General features: G+C 45.6%; 1 long non-coding RNA gene and 1 pseudogene across 4 annotated transcripts; one reads left to right on the top strand and one right to left on the bottom strand.

Annotated features, from left to right (window-relative positions):
- The first annotated feature begins 270 nt into the window (after window positions 1-270).
- Window positions 271-2,181, top strand: LOC123185370 (zinc finger protein 36-like; annotated as a pseudogene).
- Window positions 2,182-4,090: 1,909 nt separating this feature from the next.
- On the bottom strand, window positions 4,091-7,515 carry LOC123188899 (uncharacterized). 4 transcript variants are annotated; one of them, XR_006495358.1, is made up of 3 exons: window positions 7,078-7,515; window positions 5,762-6,915; window positions 4,091-4,670 (listed from the first exon to the last, which is right to left on the bottom strand). It is a non-coding gene; the product is annotated as an uncharacterized lncRNA (long non-coding RNA). The 4 variants fall into 4 exon arrangements; XR_006495357.1 differs by having other exon boundaries at window positions 5,762-6,052; window positions 6,855-7,503; XR_006495356.1 differs by having other exon boundaries at window positions 5,762-6,052; window positions 7,078-7,476.
- Window positions 7,516-9,490: the final 1,975 nt, after the last annotated feature.

The raw sequence follows: 9,490 nt of genomic DNA, 5'->3' as shown, positions 1-9,490 counted from the left end.
ATGTTTCCTACAAGCAGTGGTAGTTACCACCACTTGCGTTTTGTATGTTGTATGTAGTATCTGTCGGAACCGAGAGTATGTACGTGTAGTATATATATATATATATATATATATATGCGCGCGCGCGCTGAGTTATTCTGTTTCACGTAACAAAATATTATTCTGTTACTATTGTTGAACTGGCGAATTCGATGGGTTGAATTCATGCTTTCATTTTTGTCGAAATGATTTACTTCTTTATGAACTGATGCTCTCAGTTTGGACCTGTGTGACTGGACTCATGGCGTTTTCATCCCCGCAGCACAGTCGCCACAGCCACCGCCGCCGTGGAGGAGCTCGAGCTGCTCGCCCTGAGGGCCTTCGTGGGCGCCGACTCCAGAGCGCGTGCCGCCGTGGCGCGAGCAGGTGACGGTCCGCGGGATGGTGGCGGACCAGACCGACCTCTCCCTCTCCCTCTCCCTGGTTCCTACCGCCACGCCGGCGCTCAACAAGGACGACTACCTTGCCATCTGCCTCGCCGCGCTCGCCGCCACCGGCAAGGAGCAGCAGGCGAGCGCGTGGAACCCGTCCCCCGCGCCGGCTCAGGAGCTGCGGTTCAGCTGCGCGGTCTGCGGGGAGGCGTTCACGTCATACCAGGCGCTCGACAGGCACAAGTCCAGCCACCGCAAGCCTCTGCCCACCGGAGAGCGCCGCATCACCGCGCAGGCGTCCGCAGGTGGTGGGTCGGAGACGAGCGCGGCGGCGTCCTGGGGCGGGAGCAGCGGCGGCCCGCATCAGTGCACCGTCTGCGGGCGGGGCTTCACGACCGGGCAGGCGCTCGGAGGGCACAAGCGCTGCCACTACTGGGACGGCACCTTCGTGTCCATGACCATGTCCGTCTCCGTGTCGGCGTCCTCCGCTGTGCTGAGGAACTTCGACCTGAACCTGCTGCCGATGCCGGAGAATGCAGGGGTTTTGTTTCAGTTAAATTGAAGACCGAGGAGGAGGAGGTGCAGAGCCCTCTGCCCACCAAGAAGCTAAGGCTTTTGCTGTAAAAGAAGGAGAGATGACCAATGGTCAACAGCCCCTTGATTGATTTGTTCATTTGTTGAATACGATTTAGGTATCACCATGATTTGTTGATTTTTTGTATTTATAAGGACACAAAGAAATTAAAACTATGAGCTTAATTCCATTTCCATGCTCCAGCGCCCTTCTCTGATCTCTCCAGGTCCATGGTGAGCCGCGCTTCCCGATTTTCCTAGGTCGCTGCTGTACTGTCAGAAGAACTGAAACTTTGGCATTGCTCGCAAGACCATAGCACCAGGGTTGCGGTCACTAACGGAACCTAGCTAGTCTGCATTTTATTTTTGTTCTTGATGAGAAAGATATTTACAATTGATTTCGTAGTCGCAATCGGTCTTCAATTTAACTGACGATTTGGTGGTGAAATTAAACACTTTCAGGTACTGATCATCGACTACAAGCTAATCTACCCAAGTGGCACTGCCACTGCGTCCTCATAAACGGGTTCCACACACCTCAAGGAGATAAGAATGCAAGGTCTGGCCCTTTTTATTTTTCCTTTCCTTTGCGCGAAAAGCACATCTTCTTATTCCCAGCTACGATTAATCAAATCGTGTTTTAACTGTGTAAAAAATGCTTTAGAAATGGATGGCCCGGACTGATTCTGAATTTCTTTCAACCTTTACCACAACAGGCAGCAGGTCCGTGGGATTCCTCAAGTACTTTGGGATCAGCTTCTTCTGGAGCTTCTTCCAATGGTTCTACACCGACGGCGACGTCTGCGGCTTCCTCCAGTTTCCCAACTTCGGGCTAAAAGCCTGGAAGTAAACGTAATGCCTATATGACTTCTTTTTTCTCTCGCTGAACAATTTTTAAGTTTCGGTGGTTGAAAAATGAAAATGCATGAGAGAGTTCACCGTTTTAAATCCTCGATGATTCCGTGGCCAGATTTTTCTTCAGCTTCAGCCTGATGTATGTGGCGACGAGATGATCTGCTCGCACCTCATCAACCTCTCCCTCCTCTTTGGCGCCGTCCTCTCCTGGGCGTAATGTGGCCGCTCATGAGCAAGTAGGAGGGGAAGTGGTACTCAGCCAAGGCGTCTGCCAGCAGCATGACAGGCCTTTCAACGGTTTACGATATCATCGTCCCCGAACTTGCATCGTTTGTATCGTTGAACTGAATGACATTTTTTATAAAAGAAAAATGCTTTGTTTCTTTTTAACTCACATTTCTTGCAATGATGTTCTGGACTTATTTTGTTTTGCGACTTGAACTTTTACCAACTTGAATTATCATGTATGGATGAGCACTTGAACTTATAGAAGTGAAATTTTTTGGTTTAAATTTCATAATTGTACCATTTTTTGTACATGCAAGCATATAAAAAATTCGCAGGAGCAACATAGTATACCCAGATACGTCGTTGGACTGATGCTCTGGGAATTTTAGAACTGATGAAAAAAATATCCTTATACAGAATTTTAGAGCTCTAGGGATCTGCGCTTGTAGTAGGCGAAAGGATCGACCTGGATGTTCAGGGAATTGGGAGACGCCGCGGGACACCGTTGAGGCAGCCATGGCGAATTTGACACAGTTGTTGTAGTCGGAGCCCAGAACCTTCAGGTATGGGTTCATCCACTCTCAAACACATACTGCAACTAACGAAAAGGGTGGTATTTCTTAAATACAGAAATATAACAATAAGTTAAGTGACAGCAAGTTCAAAAAAATTCAGAAAATGAAAACTGAATTGTTGGGCTTACTTCATGCAATAAATTGCACCATAGTGTCTTGTCTGGACGTACACGACTGAGCCGGCGGGCAGCACGTCAAGCCACACGGACCGAAAAGTGGTGCGGAATGATTCGGTTACAGGCCTGCTACCGATTCAAGTCATACACATCCGCAGCCCGGCAATGGGCTTCCAATATTCATCTTTTTTGAGATGCTACCTTTGATTTTTTATGCATCCTGCAAAAAGAAAATGGACCAAAATTTCAAAGAAGAACTGAAAGAGATGAATATAATTCAGTAGAGATGGATGCGACAAATGATGAGCATCTCGCTGGCCATGAACATAATTCACTTTTTTAACTGCCTGAGTAAACAACCCGCCAACTTATAGCAATTGATCACTTGAACTTATAGGAAATAGAAAAAAGAACTAAGCTTGCATCATCAAAATCTACAGTTTTTTCTTAAGTGATTCATATGTAAAACTTAGGTCAATTGGTGTGACGCACTCAGTTGAACTAGTGTAATATATGTAGTCGAACGGATGTTATTTATTTGTAGTTGAACAAATTGGAGACCTAGCAACGCGACAACATTTTCATTCTATGGTGTCTCGCACATGGTTTGCTAGAACAAGTTGAACTGAATATATTATTCATTTTGAACTTTGAAAGAAGCTACAACTTCTGTTTCCCAAATGTTGAGCGGGTTTGTACTGAGCATTGTTTCATCATTGTTTGGAAATGATAATACGAATTAAGCCCTGTGTGGGATTGTACTGAGCATTCTTGTCATAGTGTCATGATCTCCTAACTTATGTTGTTTTGTTCTGCAAGCTTTTTAAAAATTTCTTGGTGAATAACCCCGGTTCTTTTCCTTTGTTAAATTTTTTGTCCTCTGTTTTTTTCAACATTTTTTTTGCAATGATGTTCTGGATCTCTCATTTTACGAGTTGAACTTTTTACCATTTTGAATTTCTGTGGGGTTCTTTTTGTTTGGCACAGGTGTACTGCCACTAGTGGAGATTCCATCAAATCGTGAATCAGCCAAATTCGGATAACCCTAGTTTCTGTTCAATTATTGTTCTCCAAACAACCAGCACACGTAGCTAGGGCTAACCCACACACCCATGACCACTATGGCAGATTAAATATAATGACATAAAAGTGTGTAACAAAACCAGAATTGAACTGAACAAGAATTTTAAATTGAACTGGAATAAAATATAGGAACTGAACCGAGTGTATTTTCAGATTTCAAGCATCAAGACATTTTATATATGTTTTTCTACGGTAGAACATGTACAAATTTTTATGCCAAGTAACTTCAAACAAAACAGAAGGAGCTTCATTTACAAGAATAGAACATAACATATGCTAGTTTCGATCCATACAAGGTTTTATAAAATGCTTATTAAGGCATGACACACAACACCTGTTGTGCTATAGGAAGAACACGTAAACCAAGGGGAAATTGTACATATAATCGTTAAGTAGGTTAACTGATAAGCACACAAAACATGTACTGAAAAAGAACACAACATCCTTAGTGTTGCATCGGCCTCCTATGGCTGAGATGAACGGTTTGTGGTGGCAGAGTGAACCGCCTGATTGCTGCGTCGTCGCACTGCCTCGTGTGGCGGAGGTGAACGGCTTGTGGTGGTAAGGGTGAACGGCTTGAGCGCTGCATCGTCGAACGACCTCGGGGTGGAGGTAATGAACGGCCTGAGCCATGAAGGTTCAAGCAGGGCCACGAAGACCACCAGGTTCAGAGACAATGACAAGGTCTTGAGAGGCTGTGTGGGACTAATATTCCAGTGTCAGAATCAGTTCAGTAGCTGCTCACCGCACACACCTACTCAACTGCCTCATGCCTCCGTCCTGCTGCTCACCAGTACACTTGCCGCCTACTCATTGTCGTTGGACGTACCCTGCACACACACAACAACCACCAATTAGCACGCACGCACACACAACCTGACACACACCGCGTCATCTACACACCCAAGACTCCATCTTCACCACCCTTTTTGGACTGATAATGTAGCAACACAGAAAACAATTCTATAGGTGTCATCACTATCATCCTCGCTGCCGCACAGGTAAACGCCATCTCCCAACGCATTGTTGCTGTTGTTAGGCTTGGGCATCGTCGCCGTTACCCAGGAGATGGAGCACGGAGCCTGCGTGGTCATTCACAGCCACCCAGCCGTTACGCAGGTCCTGAATGCCCTCTGCTCTAGTCCGGGGCCGTTCACAGCCACCACGCCCAGTCCGTTCAGGCTGCCAACCGAGGCAGTTTAACGAAATGACTGACCAATACTATACAGAGCCATCTTGAAAATCGGTACAAACTACACTGCTGCAAATCGGTATCGACTAGTACTTTGTAAGTTGTACTGATCAGTACTGCTACTTTGTTGTACCGATGAGCACTAGTACTGATATAGCTAAAACAGAGAAATTTTCATCTAGTGGACTTTTAACATTATATTAGAAAAAACGAGCTACAAAATAAACAACTAGATCATAATAGAAGCATTGGCTTATATAAGAAACGATGAGCTATGAAATAAACAACCAGATGTGAATTTGTTTCAAGCCAGGTTTGCTATTTTTGAATTTGATGCATGTTGCACTATAGAACTGCTACTGGTTTGCATGTTGGACTTGAGTACTTTTAAATTGTTTGCATAGTTTACTTCCGAAATCTCCACCACAAAAGAACACATCTGCATTACCAATCGCATATAGCAAAACTGAACTTCCTGCATCTACTGTTGTTTTTACAGAGTGGACTTATGTTTTCTTATGTACTTGAACTGAGATAACTGATGTTGTTTTGCAAGGTGGACTTTGACACTTTAAATTTTTGCATAGTTTATTTCAAACAACCTCAAACAACACATCTTTATTATAAAATTGGTTAACCAAGTGACAATACGGTACTCATTCTCAAGCATAACCACAAGCAATTGTTTGTGCTATATGAATATGGAAACACAAAGGAAATCAGACTCACCATTGGAAAGTAGATGTACTGAAAAGCATATAAAAGATGAACTTGTGCATCTTGTTTTTGCGGCAACCTACAAAAATGGTGGGGAGACGCCGCCTCACACCCCGCGTGCCACCATTTCTCAATGTGCGATGTAGGGTTATGCCTGCGGCAGCACGCTGTGGGGAAGCGGGGCGGCGCGCGAGATGGAGGCGGTGCTACGGGGAGGTGGCCAGACGCGCTGGAAGGACAATCTTCTGACCTTTTGCCATAGTAAATTGCAGACAACTACAACTATGAATTTTGCCTCGGTACCTACAATTTACAACAGATATATCAGAGAAAAGACTTAACCAAAATTGAAATAATTACAAAGTAATTAAACAAAGAGCAACCAAGATAGATATAGGATAGAAGATAGAACACCATCGACATGCCGTTTCCCTTCAGCTATGGCCGAACCTGTCTTCTGAATCTCAACTTTTTATGTCTTAGTTGTGAAATAGAACGACATTGCAAATTATGTACTGCTAGTGGCACTGACAAATGCAAACGATGACACACCAATAACATGGAAAGAAAGGAGCCATGAGTCAAGGGGATCATACCACTGTACGACTAAGAAATTGAAGAACTATAGAACTTAGAACTATGAATGCAAGTCAGAACTCAGAGCTATCCACTCAAATAAAGTGGTTGCCCATCATGAAAGTAGATGGGATGACTTCTTTTCATGACATAATTTCAGCATGAACCAGAACATGCATGAATTCCAAACAGCAACTACACACCACGTGACTGAACAAGTCTGCATTTTTCTTACTATGGAGACTACACATACATTTATATTCATGTATGGAAATCTAAAGCATCGACAGGTATGGGAGCAGAAGGCAACTGCTCCATGCGGCGCTTCTGCCTGATGCGGAGCTGCAGCAGGGTGCCGTACTCGAAGTTTCTACACCCATTCTCGCTGCAATTTTTGTAGTCAGTGTAGTTACAGTAGTCGCTTACAACTCAAGGCTAGCGTCGGCAAGCACCGAAAATGTGATTTTTGGGGGATTGATGAGCTTTTGCTGGCCTTCATAAAACTGGGACAGAAGAAATGCTATCTTACCGAGTGTTGTGCGCAGATCCTGCAATTGTTGTCTACTTGTAGATGGATCAGCATGCAGGCACTACGTAATAAGAATTTGAACAGAAACTATAACAAGGATTTGGACTGATCTAAATTTGTCAATTGAACTGAACTGAAAAATGAATTTAGTATTTTAGTAATTGAACTGCTTGTCTTTTTTATGCGCACTGAAGAACTGCTGCAGGGCACACAGAAAATATACCAGATAAGCTTTAAAACTCTCCACCCCGCTTCTGTCGCTGACGGCCAGCAGGGCCACCACGGCGAGGAGGGCGGCCCAGATTCCTAGCTTGTGGACCAAGCGGTTGGGCGGCGGCGACGCTGCCGTGGGGCCTCGGGGAAAGGGGGAGCGGCCGGACCTCGAGGAGAAAGGCGGACGGAGCGCGGGACAAAGGCGACCGGACCACAGGAGCAAGGCGGCTAGGACCGAGGAGTGCGAGGTGTTGGTTTTGATCTGACGGCTTAAACAGACCCGTTAGATCTATTAGTCTAAAAAAAAATGAAGGGATAACGATAAGTGAAGGAGTCCACGTATCAACGTACGTGAGCCTCGATCAGAACTAACGCGCCATGATCGGGTGCGCCCAAAAACCAGGTTTTGGGTCCCCTGTCGCCAGCGCCATATTAAAAGGGATATGGGAGAGAGCTGGCCACCTGCGAGATCACAATTCACGTAAGGTTTACTCTCCTCCCGATATTCTCTCACCCCATCCGATCAGGAGGAGTGCTGCAGCGACGGGAAGACCTAAGCCTGCCGCCGCTGCTGTCCCCGGGCAGTGCCAGTGGCGCCCTGAAGGAATCAGGACGTCGAGGAGAACCTCTATTTCGACTACATCACCCCTGCATCAAGCCTGCACCAAGCAGGCGATCATGTCCACTGCCGTGACATGTAATGATCCCCTAAACCCTTCTCTGTTCATGCTTTTAGGTGATCTAGATGTAATCAGTTCCTGCTAATGGCATCTCAGAGATGCATAATTTATCCAACAATGGTATCAGTCGCCAACCTTGATTGCAATAGATCCCTTTATTGTTGATCAGTAGATCACTACCATGTTTAGATCAATGTCAAGTTTAGGGTTCATGATCAAGATTGAAAGTTTTAGCCCCTGGTTAGCCCAAATATGCATGCTACTGTCTTGCTGCCCCCTGTACATCATCATGTTGTTTTCTAATTGCTAAGGATTGAGTACTGCTATCTTTTGGTCAATCAATTTTTTAATTAATCTAAGTTAAGATCTAATGCTCACTTTCATGTTAAGTTGATTAAAATTGATCATGCTTAAGTACTGTTTTCATATGCATTAGCAAAATAATAGGCAGAGGATACACGCGAGTCTACAGTAGCAACCCCTCATGATGAAGAACCCTAGAATTAATCCCCAATTCGTAAGAACCCTAATTCTGCAATTATGACTGTTTTCCCCCAAATCAAGCACTGATGTACACGAATTGGAGAAGGAATGAGGAGAATCCTCACCTAATGCGCCGCGTAGCCGCCTCTTCCCTTCGGGGCCCGCACTGCGTCCACCGCGGTGCGAGGGCGGAGACGCCGTGATGCCGCCGTCCTCAGGACGACGCGCGGGAAGAACTCGGCAGCCGCCGCTGCTCTAATGGACGTGCCTCTGTGTGGCCGACGCCGCGCAGGTCGTCGTCGCCTTTCATGCCGCGGTGGCCGGCGCCCATCCTCCTCCTTGATGCGCCATGTACACGGACGCTAGCAGCCACGCTCGACGAAGGAGCACGCTGGACATCGTCCACGGCATGCTGCTTCGGCGAGCGCAGCCGCCGCGCCGCCATGGCCGGCGCGCCTTTCGGGCCGTCGTCGAACGTCGTCGCCCCGCCGGTGAGTGGGAATCGAGAGGAGGGTTAGAAATGGATAGGGTTTGACCCAGCCGCAGGTTTTGCTCGGGTTTGGGGCGATCCGAGCCGTCGGCTCGATCCGACGACTCAGAGCATCGCGCGGCTCCCTGTTGGGCCGGCGGGCGCTAATGGACCGATTCCGGCTGTGGGCTGCGGCCCAGGTTATGTCAGTCCAGCGAAAACACAAAAAAAACTTCTTCTGGGCTGGGCCGTTTTACGTGTAGCTGTGGGGTCTTTCGGGCTAAAATCACTGTCGCGATTTTCTATTTTTACAGTGCGTTTAAGTTAATAGTTATTATGTTTTTGCACCGTTAAAAAAATAGAAAATGCCTAAAACTAAAATGAACACATTATTATTCTTGGTAAAATTGAACCAACGAGATATTTTATTTAGGATTTATTATGTGTTTTGCATGATGAATTTTTAGACATCAAAAATAATGATATTTTCTTTTATGTTGATGTTTAAATTCAGAATGAAATGACTCTAATTTTAATTCGGACCAACGTTGTTTTATTATTATGAGTCATCCCCTATGATATTTTAATTCCATGTTTTTTCTGCCCAACGGTGTTTTGACATGGAGTTGAAATTAAATATTTGGCATGTTTGTTTATTTACCAACGTAAATTTATAATCATGCAAGTTTACTTATGAATTTTTATGATGATTTCACCTTCCGCTCCATTTCGGTCCGACACGATCGAACCACTTACGGGGAGTAACTTCCCTCGTTGGAAGTCCCAAGTCG

Source organism: Triticum aestivum, chromosome 2A, assembly GCF_018294505.1.
Source record: "Triticum aestivum cultivar Chinese Spring chromosome 2A, IWGSC CS RefSeq v2.1, whole genome shotgun sequence".
NCBI classification, from domain to species: Eukaryota; Viridiplantae; Streptophyta; class Magnoliopsida; order Poales; family Poaceae; genus Triticum; species Triticum aestivum.
Note: the sequence above shows the minus strand (reverse complement) of the source record. Positions and strands in the feature narration are given on the sequence as shown.